The sequence below is a fragment of the Fringilla coelebs genome (assembly GCF_963513975.1).
Source record: "Fringilla coelebs genome assembly, chromosome: 2".
Lineage (NCBI taxonomy): Eukaryota > Metazoa > Chordata > Aves > Passeriformes > Fringillidae > Fringilla > Fringilla coelebs.
In genome coordinates, this window is record NC_140029.1 from 78068608 (window position 1) to 78092104 (window position 23497).

Consider the following 23497-nt stretch of genomic DNA (forward strand, 5'->3'; position numbering starts at 1 on the left):
ACCACCTAATTCCAACCCATCTGCCATGGGCAGGGATGCAACTTGCTAGATCAGGTTGCGCAGAGCTCTGCCAAGCCTGGCCTTAAACACTTCCAAGAATCAGGCATCCACCACCTCTTTGGACAACTTATTCCAGTGCTTTACCACCTTCTGACTTAAGAATTTCTTCCTGACATTTAATCTAAACCTGCCTTCCTTCAGTTTAAAATCAGGTTCAGGAACTGGAGAGCCTGCGCTGTCCTTGCAATATGTTTAGTACATACCAAAACCACGCTGTAGATCTCGTATAAACACAGAGAAGAAGGAAGGTCAAGGTACTTGCATCAAAACTGCACTAGTCCTTTGAATCAAAATGAATCTAAATGCCTTCCTTCCTTCCTTCCTTCCTTCCTTCCTTCCTTCCTTCCTTCCTTCCTTCCTTCCTTCCTTCCTTCCTTCCTTCCTTCCTTCCTTCCTTCCTTCCTTCCTTCCTTCCTTCCTTCCTTCCTTCCTTCCTTCCTTCCTTCCTTCCTTCCTTCCTTCCTTCCTTCCTTCCTTCCTTCCTTCCTTCCTTCCTTCCTTCCTTCCTTCCTTCCTTCCTTCCTTCCTTCCTTCCTTCCTTCCTTCCTTCCTTCCTTCCTTCCTTCCTTCCTTCCTTCCTTCCTTCCTTCCTTCCTTCCTTCCTTCCTTCCTTCCTTCCTTCCTTCCTTCCTTCCTTCCTTCCTTCCTTCCTTCCTTCCTTCCTTCCTTCCTTCCTTCCTTCCTTCCTTCCTTCCTTCCTTCCTTCCTTCCTTCCTTCCTTCCTTCCTTCCTTCCTTCCTTCCTTCCTTCCTTCCTTCCTTCCTTCCCCCTCCCACTTTTCCCTTCCTTCTTCCTCTCCTGAAAAGGAAATGTCTCATAATTGCTTGACATCTTACAAAGAAGAGAATTATCTCCAGAGTAGCTGAGCTGCTGTCATGGAACACCATATAATGTTTAACAATTATCAACGTTTATGACACTTGTACAACAAGTTGAGTCACATTAGCAGACAGGAGTAAAGAGTGCATGCATTCATTAAAAGAATTAAAGCAGGAGTAGTAGCAGGTCATCTGCTCAAAATTCAAGTTACATCCCTCTTAAAAGGACTAGTGTCTTTAACCATTTTCTTCTTTTTGAATGATAGGCTGACTGGTTTTTAAAAATGTCATCCTCTTACTCTAGATACACAAGTACAAGAATGTCAAAACTTTTGCTTTGACTTTGATAAGGAAGGCAAATGGAGAAATAAGTCAGATTTTGTTTAGAATATGTTTGAGGGTGGGGAAGATAAATTTCCATGTATTTGATTATTGTTGGGGAATTTTCTACTAAAGTTTGGCACAAGAACATTAAAGAAAATACTGCAGATAGAAAAGACAATTTTATGAAAATACTCTAAAAGAAGCAACAATTAAAACATTTGTAGAAGTAATATAAATATTTGCCATATATTAATTTCAGCATGCAAAACTTTGATGCATCTATCCTTAGAAAAAGTTGTTGGAAGCTGCCTTTGCCAATTATTGTTCCATATATACATGCTTGTTCTTAATTTTAAAAAATATATTCATCTCTCATTGTTGCATGGAATGAGCACATATCTCTTTTTCTCCTCTATACATGAGAAGGCAATTTGTCAAAAAAATTAAAAATAATTTGGATTTAAGTAGTCCACTTACAAAGGAAGCAGATATAGAAGTTTGTTTAGGTGTATGCTCATGCTGTTACAAAACTAAAAAAAACCTTATATCTGTTTTTAAAGTGAAAATTAGTAATAGAAATAAAAAAGAAAAAAGAAAAAAATTATAATAAAGGATTTTCTGTGCAGATCTCTATAAATTCCAGAATAACCATTATTCACCAGAAAAAAATGAACTTGATTTTGTGAACACTTTTCATCTGAGCAAATGTAGCCATGACTCTTTGTATTAATGAATATTACTCTAAAATCACTATTGTTTAAATAACTTTGCTATTTATCATCACAAAATTGCCCCCACGGGCAATTATATGAGTTCTCAGTATTGCAACAAGCAGTACATAAACCACAGTACCAAACACAGGTTCCAAGGTATCTAACAACAGCTGGGAGCTGACTCAGTGAATGATCCTGCACTCAAAGGGGTGACCTTTTTCTTGTCTTAAGAAAACATGTAAGTTAAGTGTTTTAGAAAATAACAGAAATTTAGTGGGTACATATGAAGTTAAGTGGAAGCAATTAGGAATTTAAAATGCATTCTAAACAGAGAAGTGATTATATTATTCCTTTAAAAGCAATCTAAATTTTGTACTGCTCTCTTCTATGAATCCTGCCAGAATTAAGATCTTTTAATTAGACTGGAGTCAAAGCTGTGTAAGGACTGTCTTTGGGTGGAATCTAACCCAAACAGATGAAAATATGACTTGCTAAAAATTACCTCCATACATTTATATAAAGATTACTGTGACCTTTTTAATGTTTGAAGAATTTTTTTTTCTCTACTTGCTATAGAGTTAGCGTCATATGTATCTGTATAAATAGGACTAACTAATTAGGATATAATTTATTTTCTGCATTGGATATGTAACTGTGGATTGAACCAAGAAAACAAGATTTGAAGTATAGGTCTTGTTTTGACAAAGCTGCTTCCAATCTAAAAGCAGGCTTGTTTTGTCTTGTCGCATATATCCACCATCTTTCACTCTGTCAATTGCCACTTGAGATTCCCTGAATTCATAGCACTTCTCCTTCCTTAGATTCACTGTTACAGAGATGTTACATACCTATAGCAGCATAAAACTGCTTTGAAAAAAAGATTTGAAATATGCACCTTATATCCAATCTTTTGGTTCTTTTCTCTTTAAGAATGCCTTCAGATTATTTGGTTTTTATGTAGTAGTGTTCATAGTTAATGACAGAATACAAAGAATACGAGATGGAATTTTACACGGCTATACATTTTGAATAGAACATCTTGTATATTTAGGCAGTATTTAACATTGCATTCAGTTTCCTACCTTTTATGCATTTTTACTTTTTAAAGTCAAGACTAGAGAGCAATAAAGTAAAATCTCCTAAATTTTGATCCCTCAGTCACAGTCAATCATGGTTATCACTGAATTCCTCTTTTCTGTCATTAGCCAAGCCATATTGAATCATGGTTTGTAATATGTGCAATGTACTTTTTCAGTGCAGACTCAAAACATTTCAGGAAAAATAGGTAAGTCTTTAAAACTTAATTTTCCAGTTTTTCAAAAGAAACAAACTCGATTATTTTTATGAGAGTTTTGAGAAATTAATTTACATTTAGAAATGGTGACAGCCCTGACAGTCTATCACCACCAAAAACTGATAGGATGATAATTTTTAGTCTCTTAATGGATATGCAATTAATTAGAGCAGGCTCGATGTATATGTGCTGTCAGTTATCTGGAATATAAGTGTTGAGGTTTAAGTCCACGGAAAACATAAAATTTAAAGAAAAATCACTTTTGAGTTTCAAGAAATTAAAGAAACTTTAACTAAGCTTAGCTTTTCAGTTAGGTGAAACTTTAATAACTTACAATGCTTTTTTCTTCAATTTTCTTGAAACTTTGCAAATTCCTTTGACCTAAAAACTGGCACATTAACTGCCATAGGCAAAGTTTTACAATGACAAAGAAAATGCAAGTAAAAGCAGAAAGCAACAGTGTTTAAAACTAGAAATTATGAAAGCCTAAATACAGTCCCAGTGCATTTCTGCAGCAATGGTAAATCCTTGTAGTAAACCAGGTATATTCCTTGCACATTTTAATATAGGCATCTATCTATTCATAAACCTACTATTTCTCCTCTTTTTCTTTGTCATATAGACTCAAGTATTCATTATATAATAAAACGAATGTACTGTAAAATTTTTGTGCACTTTGCTAACAAATTCCTTCCTTTTAAAATTTTCAGAAATAACCTAGAATTGTACTGTAATTTGTGATTTCAGATAGACATTCTGCTGAGGAAAACTTGAGGATATTCTTATAAACTGAATAATAGTTGGTAAAACAATGTGATGAAAATAACACTTAAAAATATTTGAAACAAAGCATTCTACTAAATTATGAAACAAAGGTACTTCAGTATAATTGAAACCCAAGAACAGCTATGAAACCTAAGACAAGTAGAGCTGAAATTTGAAATGCAGATAATGAATTTTAGAAAGCAAAGCCTTTGGGGTAAAAGTTACTTCTTAAATTTCCTGTTTTGCAAAGGAGAACCTGTGTGATCTCAGGCAAATCAAGACAGGGCTGACATCTGTGGGCCTGTCATCTCCAGCTGGACTACTGAATTACAAAGTGCAGTACTCATGTGTGGTGCTGGCATCTAGGTATCTTCAGACTCCAAACCTATTGTATCAAAACTTGGCGATTTCTATTAATTTTTAGATTGGCTCTGTACAGTATTGAGAAGCTGGTTATTCCTTATTTAAGCAGGGGATTGGCAGAAATGACCTCTCTTTAATCTTAATTTTTAATATGAGCCTTTCCTAAAAATCCCTGTGGATCTTTTCCCTTAATTTGAGCAACAAGTTTTCTGAAACAACATCTCTCTTTTCCTGAGTTTCTTAGAGCATATAATACATCAACCATAACATACACAATCACAGAATCAGGAGTCTTCATTACTACAATGTTCTCAAATTACTAGAAATCTGTTTCTGTCTTTGAAACTTAACTTTAAATCAGCCTTCTGTCATAATTTTTTTCTAAAAATTATGCTAGCTATATTAAATAGACCTTAGCTGTATGTATCTATGATCTTCCTTACAGCCAGTAGACATCATTTCACCCAGACATTCATATTGCATGTTTAGGGATCAAATGCTGTAGTGTTCCAAGACATGTAAGAAAAATTTATTCTTGACTTTTAAGTAACTGATTTTGTGTGGTCTCTCAGATATTCACGTTTAGTCAACAGCTCTGAACATCTTTTGAATGTTTTGATTCATATTACTTTTAAATGAAGTGAATAGAGAAATATCAACAACAACTGGTTCTGGACTGATAAGACAGGCCAGCTGAAATGGGTGCATTTGTTCAAAAATGTATTCAGATTGAGACTCCCAAAAAATTAATGGAAAATATGGTCAGGAAATGAAAGTGAAAACAACCCAAAAAGTATTTTCTCAAAATTTTTAATTGAAGAAAATTAGAAGGACATCAATTTCCACATATAGTGGAATGTTATTGAATCTGATTAGAATTTGAATGTAGTCTATAAAAACAGTTAATAAATTCAGGGTACATATCTCTAGTGTATCTCTGCACTTCATGATATTCTTAATGTGTGTGGAAAGATTCATTTTGCTTGTGATGAAAAATATGACAGTGTGACATTTTCTTTAATTACAAATTCTGATGTGTTTAATAGCACAAAGTTGGCCTCCAGCTTGAGAGTTCTGTCTCTTAGAATCAATGGTTAGACTTGAGGGCACTAGCTTGGTCATCAAGATCAATATTAGAAAAAATATGTCTTGTCAAGACCTCTTGGCCCCTTATTGATTCAAATAGGGTACTGCAGAGAAATTAATAATGACATTACAGCTGTTGGCCAACACACAGAATCTTCTTTCATTGATTTCAGTAGAGGTGGATGAATAACACAAAGACACAATTAACTTAGACACCATAGGAAGACTTGCAACAAAGCTTCCAAGGTGGAATCTGGGACTTGTGGTGGTCACATGGATGAATTTTCAAGAATACTAAATTGAATTCATGCTGGAAAGAACGTAAATGGCTGAAACTGATTCCAGGGAAGGATTTTTACATTTTATTAAGGAAATATACCTCATTTTGTCAGCCTGGGCAAACCTCTCTAGTTTTTCTTAGCATTATGTGAAGGTGTTTTTGTTGTGAAGGTGGTTCCCTCACACATATGTATCCCAAAGAAATGTAAATAGTTAAATGAAGATATTTTTTGAAAATACTCTTATTTATCTCAGCTATCTTGCAATGTCTTCTCCTCAAATTGAAAAATTCAGATATCATTCCAAAGTAGTAGTGTTAAACAAATAAACCTTTGACATTTACTCCTACTCACCAGGAAATTTAAACTACTATTTTTGAAACTTTGGTAAATGACAAAAGATTTTACAGAGCCTAGAAAGATCTGAGCTCTTCCTTTACCTGTAGTGCTTCAAAAAGAGTTTGGAAAAAAATTTGCCCATGGGTCAGAAAGAATCTCACAGAAAACAGAAATGTATCTTAAGATCTATTTTCATTTGGAATTTATGTTTTAGGTGTTTTATGACAATAGTTTTAGAGGAATTAAAATCAGTCAGCAATTTTCTTCCAGCCTAATTTCTTTCATACTATGATAAATCATACTTTTGAAAGGCTTGGAAATACTTTGCTAATACTTTAAAGTGATTAATATAAGTTATACTTTATTACTGCAATTGTAATAATTGAAAATAAAGCATAAATTTTGTTATAATCTAATGGAAAATAATATTTTATGGAGACCTGCTATGACACATGAAAAATTTTACACCAAAAAAAAAGATAATGACAGGAGCAGAAGAGAGATGCATTTCCCCACATCTCCTGCAGAGACCAAACATTGAAAGCATCTGAATTAAGGCCCAGAGGGGCAGAGAAAAACATGTTGTTTAGTCCTATCAGTCCCTACATGCAGACTGAAATCAGTAGAAGAAAGTTCTTCCAAGTTCTTCAGCACTCTAATCACAAGTGTGGACTGGTACCAATGCTGGGAGTGATGCCTGGAGAGGCTACCCAGAACAGAGGCTGGACAGAGTTAAAGGAAGGAAGTAGATATTTATCAAAAAGGCCTTCAAAGGATACACCTTGGGCAGTACAAGAGCCTGGCCGTGGCTTCTCCCAAGATGGACCCTGGGTCACGAGCTTTTCACGCTTTAATAAGTTTTGGTCCATTTAGATATTGGGGCTAATTGCCTAATTACAGCTTTAGATTATGCAGTCCCATCCTCCCAGATTGCTCTCCTCAATTCACTGCTGTTTACACTTCTCAAGCCTAAAGCTGCAACTGGTGTCCTTGGTTCTCAGGCTGAAAAAGGATTGCTTTGTCTGACTAAACTGTGAGGAGAACTTGTTAACATTTCATATGAAGTTCAGAATTATCTACTGATGCAGTACAGAATCTGGAAAATATGAAAGCTAAAACTTAAGGCATCAGGAGACACCCACAGGGGACCCTTACTCCCAAAGTGTTTATACTCTTAATAGTTTAGAAGCAGCCTCTTTACACTTTCAACTTTCAAATGCTGGAGTTAGTTCTGGCTTGTCTATTTTTTATTATGCCATTCTCTTAGTATGCTGCAAAGATACAAGAATGTATGGCTGTTGACTGTTTAGATAATTCTAGCATTTGCTTTGTTTATTAAGCCATATTCAAAAGGAACTCAGAGTCCTATGTGTTATAAACAGCTATTTTGGGTTTAGTTTAGCCACAGACTATTGAAATAACTCTGGGACATCTAGTTCAACACAGCTTAATCTTACTGAAAAAAACCCTATTGCATAATAAAAGGACAAATTGTAGGTATCTGTCATTCACACTGTTTCTTTCAGTTGCACCTTAAAAAAGCAGCAGCATTTTCCAGCCTACTATTGAATCTGACAGGTAAAGGTCCCTGAAGAATCAATTATCTTCTAGTGGAATTTACTTCTTGCTTTCCTACATGAGGCTGTCAGCTCAAGGTCTTCACTTACCTCTCTCTCTGTGTTCTATGTTTATTACTCCTTTAAGATGTATTAATCTTGCCTTGTGCACCTGGAGGGCGAAACAGCCATCAGACCTTCTTATATTGAGCATTATTCAATCCATTAAGGATGGTGCTTGATTAACAATTTATTTAATAGAAGTGCTGGCCTGAACAGCGCTGCATTCCCCTGTTCCTCCTCTGCCACAGCCCTTGGATGCTCATCCAGGGCTCCATTTTGATAACTTGGACATTGCCAGTGCATGTACTGGGCAAACTGAAGACAGCCCTGGCTCAAAAAACCTGTAAGCATTCCATCAAATACGGAATGATGTTCTGCCACTTTTAGTGACTATACAAATTTTGAGATAAGGCAAAGGAAACAGGGAAGAAAATTCTACCCTGAGCTTCTATTTCCTCTCTTCTGTGTGTAACAACATGGTTAGGAACATGCAGATTGTATTCAGGTTTTGTTTGATAGAACTCATTTCTCGCTGCAATTTAAACCCAAAGTTACCTTTCCTCTTTTTAATTCTAGTCATCCTGCACATTTTTCAAGATAAGTGACAAAGTTTTGTTGCTTTGACACTGTTGTCCATTTCTTATTTAGTCAGTTGTCTGTGCTCCCGAGGATACCTCCCTTTGTAAGTCAGGTGCCTGTGACTTTTTTGTTAGCTATCACTTTTTTTTCAGTAACCTAGCTCTCTCTTTACCCAAAAGATTTGCCTCTCTGCCTGTTACATCATTCTGTTAGTTATGAAAAAGAAGGACAAGTAAAATGTGGATTTTCAGTGAGAAATGAATAAGACACTTCAGCATCAAGTAAGAAGACACAACGTGGTTGCTAAAGTGAAAAAAAAAAAGTCTATAACTACAGAGAAAACATTTGATTCTTGATTTTCCTTTCACAACCCGTTGTATCTCATTCATTACTTACAGCATGGGACAGATTTATAAGAAGTCATGTGACTTAAATACTATGACTAAATTACTATTAATGTATAGGTCAAAAATATTAATAATAAAAATACTCAAGGATGATAAATGTTCAGAAGTAACTAATTTGATATGTTATGGGAGAAACTGAAACTAAGGTTAAGAGTCGAAATTAGGAAAAGAAAAATGCACCTTAAATATTAGAGAAGACATTTTTCCAAGAATTAAGTATTTTCCATTATTAAATTATCAGTATCTACTGGAAAGGTAAAGATTCTGCTCCTTTGAAGCATTTACATTTGCCTGGCAACAGATGCAAAGCACTGTAGATAGTTTTGATACAGTTATAGTTCAGTCAAAACCTCTAAAAATTAAATACTTATTCTTGTGACCTTGAGCATGACATTCTGAATGCTCCAAACCCCAGAAAGAAAACTAGAAGATATATTACAAATTTATCAGCTAATATAGAGTTATAAACACATTCTGAAATACTGCTTAATCTTAATAGGTGAGGGTCAACTTAAAAAAATTCCTGGAAAAGCTAAACCAGATTTAATCACCATTACTTCTCTAGTGGGTAATAATTAGTCTTCAAAATAGTTGATTATTTATTAGCAAAGTCATGTGTATCCCACCAAATACCATTTCGTTGCAACCCATAGAAGTCGACAGATTTTGTACTGACTTGGCAGTCTGGACCTGTCTATTTTGGTTTTGGCTAAGCTCATTTTACCTTGTATTAGCTATGGCAAAAATTTTCAAGTAGTCAAGTTATTATTGTCCAATTTCTTTACCTGTGAAGATTACATGCCATAAAGCTAAAAGAAACCCATGTTGTGAATGAATAATGAACATTATTGCCAGGAAACATAATTGCATTAACGTTAATCAGTGCTGGGGAAGATTATTATGTAACTTTAGCAGGCAATGGCTGAAGACAGCCATACTTAAGATGGAAATAGATGGAGATCAAGCCAAGCAATTTGTTTAAAGAACATTAAAAAAAGAAAGAAAATAGAAAACCAGCAAAAGAAGAAAAAGAAAAAAGAAAAATATCTAGGTGGACTCAACACAGTGTAAGAAGATGTTCTTATCGGAGTCTTTTACTTGGAAATTCAAAATGCTGATGAGCTGTTATAAATTCTTTTTAAAGGAAATCTGAACCTGCCAAAATGCAGGGAAAAATAGGAAGGTTGAACATTATACCAGATAATGGGAATAGGTGCTAGGAAGTTTCTATGCATTTTTTAAATTATACTACTAAATACAAGTGTTTATCACTGTAAATGAATAAATAATAATAATAATAAAAATAATTTCTGCATAATGATTAACCATTACAATTTTAGCTATATGAACAATGTGTAAAAGGGGTGTTCCCTTCCTGGCTGTATAGAAGTATTGATTGCAATATATTTGCTAAAATGTAACCTTTCCTGTGAAGACGCAGATTTGATTTCTACATCATATCAAACCAATATACAGAATTCTGAATCCATATCTCATGGGACCACCAAAGCCTATCAAAATTTAAAAGAACTAGTGTAAGTACATATTTCTAGCTCCCACAGGTGCTAAGCAAAAGGCATGAACTTACAAAAATATTATTTTTACATGGAGTCTGATTCCTAGAGCTTATCAAGAAAGCTGATTATTTAAAGAGCATGACACTTATGAAAAAGAATAGTTAATATGTCAATCTCTAGTTTGATTTCCTTACCACAGAAATAAGCATAACTTTTTACATGTTATAATTGGAGATGGAGAATCAGCATGGAAGGTTTTCAAGTCTCAAATCAGCATGGATGGTTTTTAAGTCTCACATACCCTATGGCATGGAATATTCCTGTGGTCACAGCCCTCCCAGCTGTGTCCCCTCCCAGCCCTTTGTGCACCCCCAGCCTCCTCTCTGGCGGGGTTGGGTGAGGAGCAGAAGAGGCCTTGGCTCCATGTAAGCTCTGCTCAGAATACTAAAACATCCCTGTGTTACCAACACTGTTTCCAGCACAAATCAAAAACACAGCCCCATATAAGCTCTATTCCAGCCCAAGCCTCTACATAATAAAATAAAATTCATGAAGTTGAATGCACTAATTTTTATGTAAAAATTACAAACTCTTGGGTTTGGATATTTAGTTCCATAAAGGAAACATTATACGGGTAGAGACATAAGCTGGAGGAAAATTATTCAGTAAAACAGACTTAGGGCAAACATCTTGCAAAATCTTGCCATCTTCCAGAAATCTTTGATGCAGAGATCTTTCATCAAAACATTTCCTTAAGTTTTTCGCTACCTGTGCAAGACCAAAATATACATAAATATTTTATAATATTACTCATAGTAAGGGAAGGATATCTGAATACAGGATAGAAATAATTAGTTGCCAAGAAATAGGTCTTCTGCATTATATCTTTAATATTTTGCATCTCAAGATGACCTAATATCCCATGAAGATGTCACTTGAATTATAGCAATTGGTTGAACATTAGTGTTAACACAGTACTCATTTGCACAATCACAGCCCAATTCAGTGCATATCCACTGCTATTTATCTCCATTCTGTAGTTTCACCTGCTTCTCTCTTAGTATGAATAAATCATTAGAACAGATGGCAAAGCCTTACCAATAAAAGGCCCTCTTATTCTCAGTGTTAGCCCACCACACTCAAACCACATCTATTTGCTAAAGAAAAGCAGCACTTCCATGTTTTGGGAACATTTTCTGTTAGAATCCCTGATCATATTATTAAAACAATTAACCAAAAAGACAACTATTTATTCAATCCATAGAACTAGATCCTTTCATTGCAATCTTTAGTTAATTACAGATGGCTTTCTGTAATTCTGATTATATTCACTTTTTTGAAGGCTATGCAGACACAAACAACACAAATAGAATATCATATCCTATGGTCAGAGAACACGATGCATTGTAAAGCAGCCAGATCTTGAAGAGGAAACATTATTGAAATGCAGTGAGACCATTGGTCAACGATCTTACTCCCATATGATTGCTTACAGACATGTTCAGCTGCAGCTTGGGCTGACAAACTCACAATTGTTAAAACTTCCCATTGGCACAACAAAGTCAAGAGTGAACTAAGTTATTTTCTGCAATCCTTTCTTTCTACATATAATACGAATGGTGTAGCTTCATCATTGATCTAAGTAAAAATAACATTTTTCACTAAATTTTCTTACTAGCACTCACACTGTAACCATCCATCCAGTACAAAAATGTAGATATAAAAACTTCATAATATGAAGATACAAAAGCAAAGGCCAGAATACTAGTCTTTGCTTTATCTGTAATATACCTGAACTGTCAGATTTCATTTCCAACCTCTGCATTCTTTTTTTATGATTGCTGTTTCTCTATGATTATATTAAGACTCTAGCCTGAAGAATGTATTTTTATTTAGAATCAAATTTCTGTTTACATTTAGGTTCTCTTATACCCCATTCAAGTCACCAGCAGAATATCACCCAGAAATCATAGTGTGTTAGTGAGGCAGTACAGACCTTGTTCTATACTGACAACACACACTTTTCTACAATACTAACAGACAACTTATAAGTAAAAACCATAAGAATAGCTCATGAGTAAAAAGGCCTGGGCATGAATCTTTATCTTAACTTGCTATAAAGTGAAAGGAATAAAAAATTTGCCCAGCTTGTTTTCAGGATCGTTTTAGGTCTGATATATTGTGAATTTGCCCAGAGGTCAAAGATTTGAGCTTTGTGCTTTGCTAATTAATATACGCTATGAAACCTCAGTGCACCCATTAAGGGTTAACCATTCAGGTATCTCACAACTTAGATTATGTGTGCTATTTCATTTTCTTCAAGTGACACATTTCTGAAATTTTGAATAGTGTAAGTAAATTCTGATTAAGATTAATGACATTACTGAAAAAAACCCCTTCTTATAAGTTAAAAATGTTTTAATAGAACTTTTAGAAAGCTTTTGAAGTGAATTTAGTGAAGATCAAAGAGGGAGATTTGACAGTCCTAGAGCCCAAATTGAAAAAAAAAAGGAAGAATCCTAATGAGGATGTTGCATTAATCACGGACTGAGGCGCCGTGCTTCCACAGAACCAGTGTTATTATCCTGCTAACTGAAATGACATTGATGCACTTGTGGGAGGTAAAAACATATGAAGGAGATAAGTATTACCTGTGCAGAGCAAACACTGATGAGGAAAATATCTAAGCAAAACAGTGTACACAAATCTTTTATTAATACACTAAATGGGTATTTGGTATTTATTATGCCTACAGACGTTATGCCACTGTATTACTTTGTAGTTCAGAGCATTTTAAAATATCTGCATGTTAGAGAACTTTCCATTTTAAATCCACTAAGGACCATTAAATTATAAACTGTGACCACATCTATAGCACAGGCACTCTAATTTAACCCAGTTACTCTTGCAGTAAATGCAATGGCCTGTGTTGTTATGAGGCAAGACTTTCTTTCAAGAAGTGAAGAATCTATCACTCCAAATAACTGATCAATTATTAAAGTGCTATGTCAAATTTAGAATTACTCTGAATTTACATTCCAGATACTGTCTCTCATTACAGTTTTCTTAGCTAAATTAAAGTCTTTTAATATTCATTATTTTTTTCTCCATAAAAGCATGACTACGGGAAATGTGGAAGAATGTGCTTGGCTAAATTGCACTAAGACATTTAAGATGCTATAAATGAGGTTAAATGCTAGAATAATCTTGAAAAAATGCTTATGAGTACTGAACAATTACTTGCAGATACCTGACCACCTAATTTCCCAGAAATACTTGGCTCATTTACACATAGAACAATACTTATATTTTAAGTAAAAATAGCAAAAGATAAAAGATTAAATCCACTTCTTCTAACCATTCAAATATTCCCCTTTACCTGCATGGAAGATTTTGGGCTGGAATTCTATGCACATGAAAAATGAGGATTTACAAAGCAGAAATTGGAGTCAGGTAAAAAATAATTAAAGAAAGTTTGGTTTCGAAATCTCTGAATGAAATTAAAACAGTATAATGAGTAAGCATCAAAATCAATATATGTTTGATAATCATAGTTTTTATCATCATCAGAACATGAGTTATAGGTCTGTATCTATACTTAGAAATTTATTAAATTAGGAGTTCCAGTGGGCTGACCCTAGTTGAATGCCACCTGCCACAACCACTGCATCTCTCCTCTCCACAAGTGGACAGGGGAGAGAAAATATAGCAGAAAGTTCATGAGTTGAGATAAAGCGTGGCAGAGACCACTTGCCAAAAACCATCACAGTCAAAACAGACTCAGCTTGGGGATTGTAATGGAATTTAATACTAGCAAAACAAGAGAAGCATAATGGGAAGCACCCCAAATACTAAAAACACCTTCTCTCCCTTCCTCCCTCCTTTCCCAGCTCTACCTCCTTCTGCAGGAAGACAGGGAATGGGTTTTATGGTCAGTTCATTACCCATGGTTTCTCCCACTGCTCAGGGAAAGGAGTTCCCATGCTCCAGTGTGGAGTCCCTCCCATGAAAGACAGCTCTCCATGAACTTCTACAACATGAATCCACCTAATGGGCAACAGGTCTCTGAGAACTGCTGCAATGTGGGTCCCTCTTCCACAGGGAGCAGTCATTCAGGCACAGCCCATTCCAAGGTGGTTTCCCCATTGGATCACAAGTCCAACCAGGAAACCTGCTCCAGTATGGACTCCTCTCTCCATAGATATGCAGATCCCTGCCAGGACCCTGCTCCAGCAAGGGCCTCCCTCGGGGTCGCAGCCTCGTGTAAGCCATTTGCCTGCTCCAGTGTGGTTCTCCTCCAGGTGCTGCAGGTGGATCTTGGCCTCCCCACGGATCTGCGTGGGCTTGGAGCACAGCTGCCTCACTGCTATCTGCACCATTGCCTGCAGTGGAATAAATCTCAGCTCTGCCCCTCCTAGTCCACTGCCTTTGGTGTCTGCAGACCTGCTTCTCTCACATATTCTTGCCCTGGTCTTCTCTGGCTGCAATTAATCCATGCAATAAACTTCCTTCCTTCTTAAACACAGAGGAGTTATCACAGAGGTGTTACTATCATTTTGGATAGGCTGAGCCTTGGCCAGCAGCGTGTCCATCCTGGAGATGTCTGGCATTGGCTCTGCTGCACGTGGTTCCAAAAGGTTCTCATGGAAGCCACCCCTGTAGCCCCCCCTCCCCCCGCTTCCAAAACCTGGCGACACAAACAAAATACTGCAGTTGAAACAATTTCAGTGCAAAATATTCTGAATTTTAGTTCAAATAGTCAGATTCACATAGAGGAGAACTAGAGAGTTCATTGGGAGTTTCAGCTCACCACAGACTAATTTTCTGATGTATTATAGCAAGTTATAACCTAACTTTAACTGTGAGCATCATAGGGAGGAAACTCTCAGCATGGTTGTCTTACTCAAAGTTGCAGAGATATGATCATTTTTCACACACGTGTGTTTCTGTGCATGGCTCTTTAGGTCATATTCAGATGATTCGTATGCCTGTTTCCTCTTCTGCCCATCCCATGGTCAATATCTCTCAAATAAAACACATAAGTAAAAATCTCAGTGTTACTAAGAACTCACAAATTTTGTCAAAATTGATATTCCTTAGGTGAAAAGAAGAGAGTGGCTTTGTCAGTGAACCTAATGAGGGAACACATGGGGGAAAGGTGTCACAGAGATTTTTCTTGACTGGACTTCAAATACTGCAATATATGCAAAGGTGTTACAAATGTTTCAGCATCAAGAAGTGTTATCTGTATGTTAAATATGTTTACAGACATATTTAAGTTTGTACAGAAGTCAAATCTGTGAGTAAATAGACTTCTGCTGCTAAAAGAATGGCTACTTTTACTTTGGAATTTCTTTTCACTTCTGGCCTGAATTTATGTTCTTAGGGGTTGGTTATGTGGAGACAGCACTTATGATGGCATAAGGTTTGCTAGTTGAACTGCTTTATACTTTAGCCACTACATTCTAGAACAAGAGTGGCTTTTTTTTTTTTTTGCCTTTTTTTTTTTTTTTTTTTTTTTTTTTTTTTTTTTTTTTTTTAAGGCAGCAAAAACTGAGATAGAAATGAGAAGGTTCTGGGGGCTACAGCTGTTGCACAAGGAATCTCCTTTTGGTGCTCTTGACCCTAGTTCTCTACAAGCAGTTGCACTGTAGAACACACTATTTTAGTCCAGATTTGTATTGCAAATGTGCAGCTTCTGGTTCCTGATTCACTCTGACAGAGATGTATGTGACATAAGGGCTATATCTCATACCTCCAGCACTTACAAGAATTTGGATTAAACTCCCATACTCGCCTTGGAGAAAAATATACTGATGGAGAAAAATGTGCCACGTTACATGGTTGTACAGCAGAGTAAAGAATTATTGATTGTGGAATTCAGATGAATAAATATGCTTTCATTACAGTTTGCTTAAATGCTTCTTTTTGTTGTTGATGGTTTTTAACCTGACTCTATGCATATTGAAACTGATCATCTTATTTAAAGAACTTGAGAGTTTGATCCCAGATAAGGTTTTTCAGACAAAAATGCTGCTCATCTCTATAAATGACTACTGACTACTAGGATTGATGAAGTTCTCTTTATGAAAATTTCTAGACAATGTACAGGCTAAACCATGGTGTACTGAATTATTCATAACCAAGCAACACTCTCTGGAATGGTTTCATGTTTACAAACCAGGCATTTTAGAATTAGCCCAAATCAGCAACCACACAGTTCTGTGTGCTACATTTAATGAGGAAATATTGATGGTAGATTTTGATTAAGAGACCCCAAGCTGACTGTGAATAACAGAAGTGATTTCAGCTGATTGAAGGGAGAAAGCCAATGCATTCAAGTACTTTCATCCAACTAGTCATGAAATTACTACCAAGGTCACAGAAACAGCTCTTGACTGTTCACTCCCTGATCCAGGAAATGATTTGGCAAAAAATACCTGAGGCAGCAGTCCATACATGTTTTTACTTTAGGCTATTGTTATTGTGCTTTACAAATTTTGATAAGAATGTGTTTTTTATCATTTGTTTCACTTTAAGTCTTTTATTGGCACTTTCAACCAATCAATACTTGTGTTTTTCAAGCAGTCCAAGAGCCATACTGCAAAAGCAACTGACTTTATTTTTATTTAATCATTACTTTTGAATTGGAACACGCTGTTCACTGAAGTAGATACTGAAGTACAATCCAGAAGACAAAATAAAAATGGAATATAAAGATTGCCTATTATTCTGAGACACATCCTGTCACTATTTCTTTCTATATCCATTCCTATCTGCCCATTTCCTGCCTTTCACTTTTACATTTTAGTTATGTATATAATGTGATTATATAATATATATGTTACATATTGCAAGTTGTTTAATTTTTATATTTTGAACAGTTATATTAATACTCTTTTTCCATATATGTGAATACATTGCATAAATATTTTTTTCATTCTATTACATAAACAAAAATGTATTCCAAAGCATTACAATGAGTTCAATCTTTTAAAATTGCTTGGTTCTTTGGTATGTAAAACTATGGAACTTATTCAGCTTTTGAATCCAAATAAAGATGAGGACGTGACAGATACAATTCAAAACAGTGATTCAATGAATTTATTTAAAAGACATGATAGCTAAGTAGGAGATGGAAAAAATAAAATAAGTTTCAGTAGATTTCTCTATTTGCTCTCGTCTGTCTGATGTAGAAAGTTCACTAATAAGAGGGGAAGGCAGAGGTAGAATTTTACACATGATGAAATATGTGGTTTGATAAATAGGTTCAAAGAAAACATTTCATATAATATCAAAATTTAAAAAACCCAAATTATGTTTATGAGGAAAGAACAACCCTGACTGATAAAGAACCAAGTAACCTTCATATTGGTAGGAGAAATCTAAAGGGAAGCTACAAAACTGCCACTTACAATGGTCTGGGTATAAAAAGAATACATTTAGGGAAGAAGAAAAACAGTAATGCAATTTTGGTAGTTTCCAGGGGGTATATATGGGGTTTATTATTTGGATTTTGGGGTTTTTTGGGTTTTTGGCGGGGGGGTTGGCTTTTTTGTTTGTTTGTTTGTTTTTCTTTTTTGTTTGTTTGGGGTTTTTTGTTTGTTTTGTTTTTTTTTTTTTGTGGTTGGTTGGTTGGTGGGTTGGTTTGAGCTTTTTTGGGAGGGTTATTGTCATGAATCCTTTTAGAGAATTACCTTTGCCTGCTTCTGAAAAGAAAAAACTGAGATTTCTGTTTGTACCATCAAATGTATGCTATGTTCTTAGGGATAAATTTGTGCAACAGCATAGTAAAAAGAACTAATAGGAAAAACCTTTCAAACAGTGCTGTATGTTTCATGTTCTCCTTTGTATTTTAAATCTAGGATAAAAGAGGCTTTTCTTTTTGCAGTCAGTGCCCTATCAGCAGGACATCTAGAGTCTGTGTGTTACCTAGATATCATGAAAGAACCCACGGCCAATAAAAGTATCTGACATCACACTTTCAAAAAGAAATAGATCAAAACACCGAAAGATCTTACACATTAATAAAATTTATAACGGACAAAATTGTTGATAAAAATCCAAAGATGGTAAGTAATGTTTTCAATTAGTATAATACAATTCACTTCCTCACCCCAAACATAAATGTCCTGCCCTAATGGAAATGCATTTCAGAAATACTGACAAAGGTGCTCTCCTTTATTTCAGTCTCTTCTTGTATAGGTCACCTTTTCTTTGATGGCTTAAACTTCTACAGATGAGAAAGCTGGGCTTTGATAATTTTTTTCTTGTTTTTTTACAATCAAATTTTTTAAATCATTTTTTAAACTTTTTCTGCATATATTAAAGTGTATATTTGGACTTAATTTCATTAAAAATGTAGTTGGTCAAAGTACTTATAAGTGCAGAAAAAAACCCTGAAAAGTCACTTATCACAGATTTTCCTTTTCTGATAGGGTTTTATTCTATTACAGCTTTTGCTTTGCAGTTTGCTTATGCTTCTCTCAAGTTGTTCTATTTGACTTACGCCTGCTTGGAGCTTCTGGCCAGGCTGTTATCTGTTATTCATTGTCATCTTTCCAATGCCTTTTTTTTTTAATTCAACCCACATCTCCAAGACTTAAATAAATGAAAGTAATATTGGCAGTGTATTATCCAATGCAAAAACACTGCAAGTGCAAAATTAGTGTGTGTGTTTCCTTGGAAGATTTAATTTATCAGTGGAAGTTTTATATCTAATGCATATCTAAAACACTAGATATCACTAAAATATCAGCAGAAATTAACTGGTAAACAATGCTCTATTAATATCTCTGAAAAGACTTTTCATGAGTTTGTTTGCCCCTTTTGAAAGAGGGGCAGAGATTTTAAAATTCAGAACAGCTGCAGAAGTGATAAAAATGTGGACTTCTCATGGCTTTTGATCTGTGTTTACCACATAATGCAAGGTGTTTTTGTCAAAACATGGATTTAATATATAAATTTGTTAGTCTATGTTTTAATTTAATTTATGAGTGCTATTTGATATTAGTTTGCAATTATTTTTATTACTTGATTTATTATATTACTTAGTCCTGCATAAGAACATTTTTTCACTAAGAACAATGATTAATATGAACTGCAATATGTCACCATACAAAACACATCATAATAATTTTCCAGATAGGGATATATAGTGTTTAGGGGCATTTTCACCCATTAACAGCTACAAAAGGGATTTTCTTCAACTTTGTGGGAATACAAGAGAACTTTATGTTTAAAATTTTATATTTAACAATATGAAAATTACATGAACAGCCTATTCATGCCTAAGTGGATTTAATTTCAATTTGGTTCAATTAAAGTGAATTGAAATAGGAGGGAACACAATTTTTGAAACTTTTTATATATGTCAAGTCCCTTTCTATTTTTATTTGTTTACTTGATATGTGTTTAAAATTCTTAGGCAGCCACAGAAAAAAAGCCCATCCTAAGTAACAAGAAGTAATAAAACAGATGTTCTGAAATGATTTCTTTAAAATAAGGAGTCCTGATAAAAGCAAGCTCTATGTATTAAATTGTTTCATTAAAGGGTTAGTTTTGATAGTCACTGAGTTTAACTAGCCATGTGTGTGTGTGCTTTACAGTGTCATGTCATTGTATTTTCATGAAAGATAAAGATTTGTACTTCAAAAGTGTCAATAGATGTGAGATTAAGATACTGAGGGATTAAGAGAATTGGGTGAATGTCAACTGCCATCATTTATGGCATTGCCTGAAAGTCCAGGCAGCAATAAGCAAGTGTTCTTAAATTCATCTTGGAAGTAAACAAACCAAAACATCAAAAAAACAAGGTTTACTCCATGCAGAAAAAAAAAAAAAAAAGACAAAAGCTCATCATTTTTCATGAAACTTAACATTTGACTTTTAACCAGGAATAGAATGACATATTGTGATTGATAATGACTGAGAAGTCAGATCTGCTTCAAAATAGACCAGAGGCAATCTATATGACTTTGTTACTTTTGAGCATTTTTTGGCAAGTTCAAGTGAATGAACAAACATAAAACTTCTTATAGTAAAAGTTCATTATTTAGCAGAGAACCAATGAGTTTAAAAATGTAAGTTTTTTGGGTTTTTTTTTTTTTTTTCTGATTTAACCCATCCCAAGTCCTGGCCAAGGGGTTTGGACATGTCACATGTACATTGAAACACTTTGTTCAATTTCTTTGTTTTAGCACAGGTCCTTAAGATTTCAGTTATCACAAACAAGTGGAAATTTATTCAATTTCATCTGGAATTTCAGTTAGGAGGAACACTTAGATTCTCAAAATCATATCTTCAAAGCTTTAATTTTAGCATGAAAATGTAAAAATGAAAGAAATGTTCAATTCTGTTACCAGAAGTATGACCACAGAACTTTGAAGCACGAACACATACTCTCCTATATTCAGAAAAAAAGGTTCAGAAATTTGCTCCATTTGTGAATTAATAAGTAGGTATTTCAAACATAGATATTTTATAATTATTACCTCCCCTAGCCTTTGCACATTACTGAACTCTATGTGCAGAGTTACTTTATCAATTTGAGGTGAAATTTTATCTGCTAGATAGGGAGAGCAAATTAGGAAGAGCCAGTGTTTCAGTAACTTAATGGAAAGTAGTGGGTTTTTTTTAATAAGGTTGTTATGTGTTTAGAGAAGGTACATAATCATTAATCATGACAGATTTTGAGAGGAGGAGTGCCCCATCTCAGCACAACCCACGTCAGTTCAGCTAAACATAGTTGCTAAAATACAATGTTCTATATATGCTCTTTAGTCTTTTGTCCACTGAAAATATTGTGTTTCCTTGTTATTCCTAGTCCCTACTTATTTTAACATGTCTTTTAGAAAAGAGGAATAATTTTTCAACTTTGCTTTTTCGACTTATTAGCACTTAATAATAGCACCAACTTGGCTTTCTCTTATGTTAGTACACACTTATAAAAGATGACAACAGCACAGATTATAATACATTCAAAATACATGCAAGAAGGGTATATCACCAAGAAAAATGGTAACTGAAGTGGAGATAAGAGCAATCAGTCATATGGATTTTCACTTCACTGGAAAAACTGATGCATAAGAATTTGGAAGAGTAAAACAGATTTTCTAGTTCTACTCTATCACTGAGTATAACTTTGAGGACCACTTTGACAACTTGCATTTAAAATATTTCCACGCTATAAAGCTTCACTGAACATTTCCTTTGAATTGATTGACACTATTGTAGCCTTCCTTTATACCCTCTTTAATTTCTTGTGGTAGAAAACTGATAGTTACCATGACTTTAAGAATAGGTATGGAGCCTAATTCACTCCAGAATTAAGTCTTCAAAAGATTCTTCTTTGTCTAAAATGAGCTGTATTGAGGCAGTATTGGTTTTCAAATAAAAATATTTGTGTAGGATTCAGAGACATAAGGCTGAACACTGAACAGGCCCATGCAATTTGTTCACTACAATCCATTTTTTGTTTTAGCTTCTGTTTTATTTCCCAGCTTTTGAAATGTTGAAATTAAGGCAGGAAAGTAAAAATTTAGTGGATTCTATGCCATACTTTCACACTGTGTCCTCAAAAATACACTTCAGCTTTTCAGCAAAGCACTCTTCAAATATCTGCGGAACTTTGCATTAAATCTTTAAATAAAAAAGTCATGTTTAGTGTGGGATTTCAAATATAAAGGTAAAAATTCTACCAATCATACTTTTACTAAGGAATTTTAAATTACACTTGATTTTTTAATATATTTTAATAGAATATTTATGAAAGAAAGTTATATATGTGATACAACTTAGAAAGTTACCCATACCATGATCTACATGTTAGCCATCTACAAAAATTGTACCCTCTTTGGACCTTTTCTGAATAACCCTATGGAAATTCTTGCTTTGGTATCTTGACTTTAGAAGAAACCTGAATAATTATATTCCTCAAACAGAGGTTAATGTCAAATGTTAACAAGTAAATTATTAAATAAGCAACAAAAATATTATTAATGAAAGAAAAAAAAACCCCTGTGCTCCATTGTGTAACATGCCAAATAAATTCCTTCAGAAAAAGGCTAATGATGATGGCATGCTGTATGCTATATTTGAAATATGCCTATGGTAAAGAAACAAAAGCAACAAAAGCAACAAATGTAACAGAGATATCAGGATGTGATCAGTTTCAATTCAGTATTTTGAGAAAATTATAATCCAAGGCAGAATGCCTAGAAAATGACTGTAGAATATATACTCTTACTTTAAGTGTCTCTAAAATCAAGTAAGAAAGTGTTGATGGAGTTTTTAAATCTACTTTTTTTCCTATAATGACTCTTGTGCATTCACTGAACATTCATTTGCTTTTACCAAGAAAAAGAAATATACTCTTGTTAAATGAAAAGGCAACACTAAGAATAGTGAATAATACAAACATGAAAAGAAGAAAAGAACACAAATGCAATTTTGAAAGAGCAATCCTTGCAGGTGTTCAAGGCCCATCTCTGCAGCCTCTTACTTCTGAGGACAAGACCAAAGGAAGAGTGCATAAACAGATTCTTTGAGAGAAGGAAAACCTCTCTGCACAAGAGATGCTACAGACCATTACTCGCTGCTTCTAAGTACCTATTTCAATTAAAAGAATTCGGAATATTATAGCAGCTAGTAATTCAGGCACACTGCCTGTTATTAGACCCCCTAAGTATGGTAATAAATGCTCTTCTCAAACGGTGATCAGCTTCTTCCCTCTTGACCTGCACTTAGAACCTGCTCATAAAGAGAGTTTGTCAAGCATGTTATTTAGGGTTTAGTACAAAATCCACTTGAACCCCTCAAGCTGAAGGATTCTGCTTATTGATTTCTTGCCAAGGAAAATATTTGACTAATTTTAACCACCAGAAACTCTTCCTCAATGAGGTAGCTACCAGAGCTATATACACTACAGCTTGCACTAGCCTGTGCTACATAGTGAGTTTGACTCCTTGCTGTCTGAAAATATCATTAAATACTGAACTATAAATATCATTAAAACTGAACTATCAAGAATTTTCTATGGCTATAGAAGCATTCCAGAACATTTTGTTCCTATGGAGTACAGAGAATAAAGAATGCAGGGGAAAGAATAAGGATTGGATATAATAGTTCTGTGGACCCAAGATGTGTATTTAGATTATTTTAGAAGTTTTTTTAGAAGTAGAAGAAAATTCACAGTGTCCTTTTTCTATAGTTTATGTATTGCAGACTTCAAGTGAGTGTTAGTAGTTATGGGTATGGCTATGTCTCTCTTTTCTCTCTGTCAAGGAAGATATTAATATATTAAGATCCTGCAACATAGACATAAGGAAAAATAAT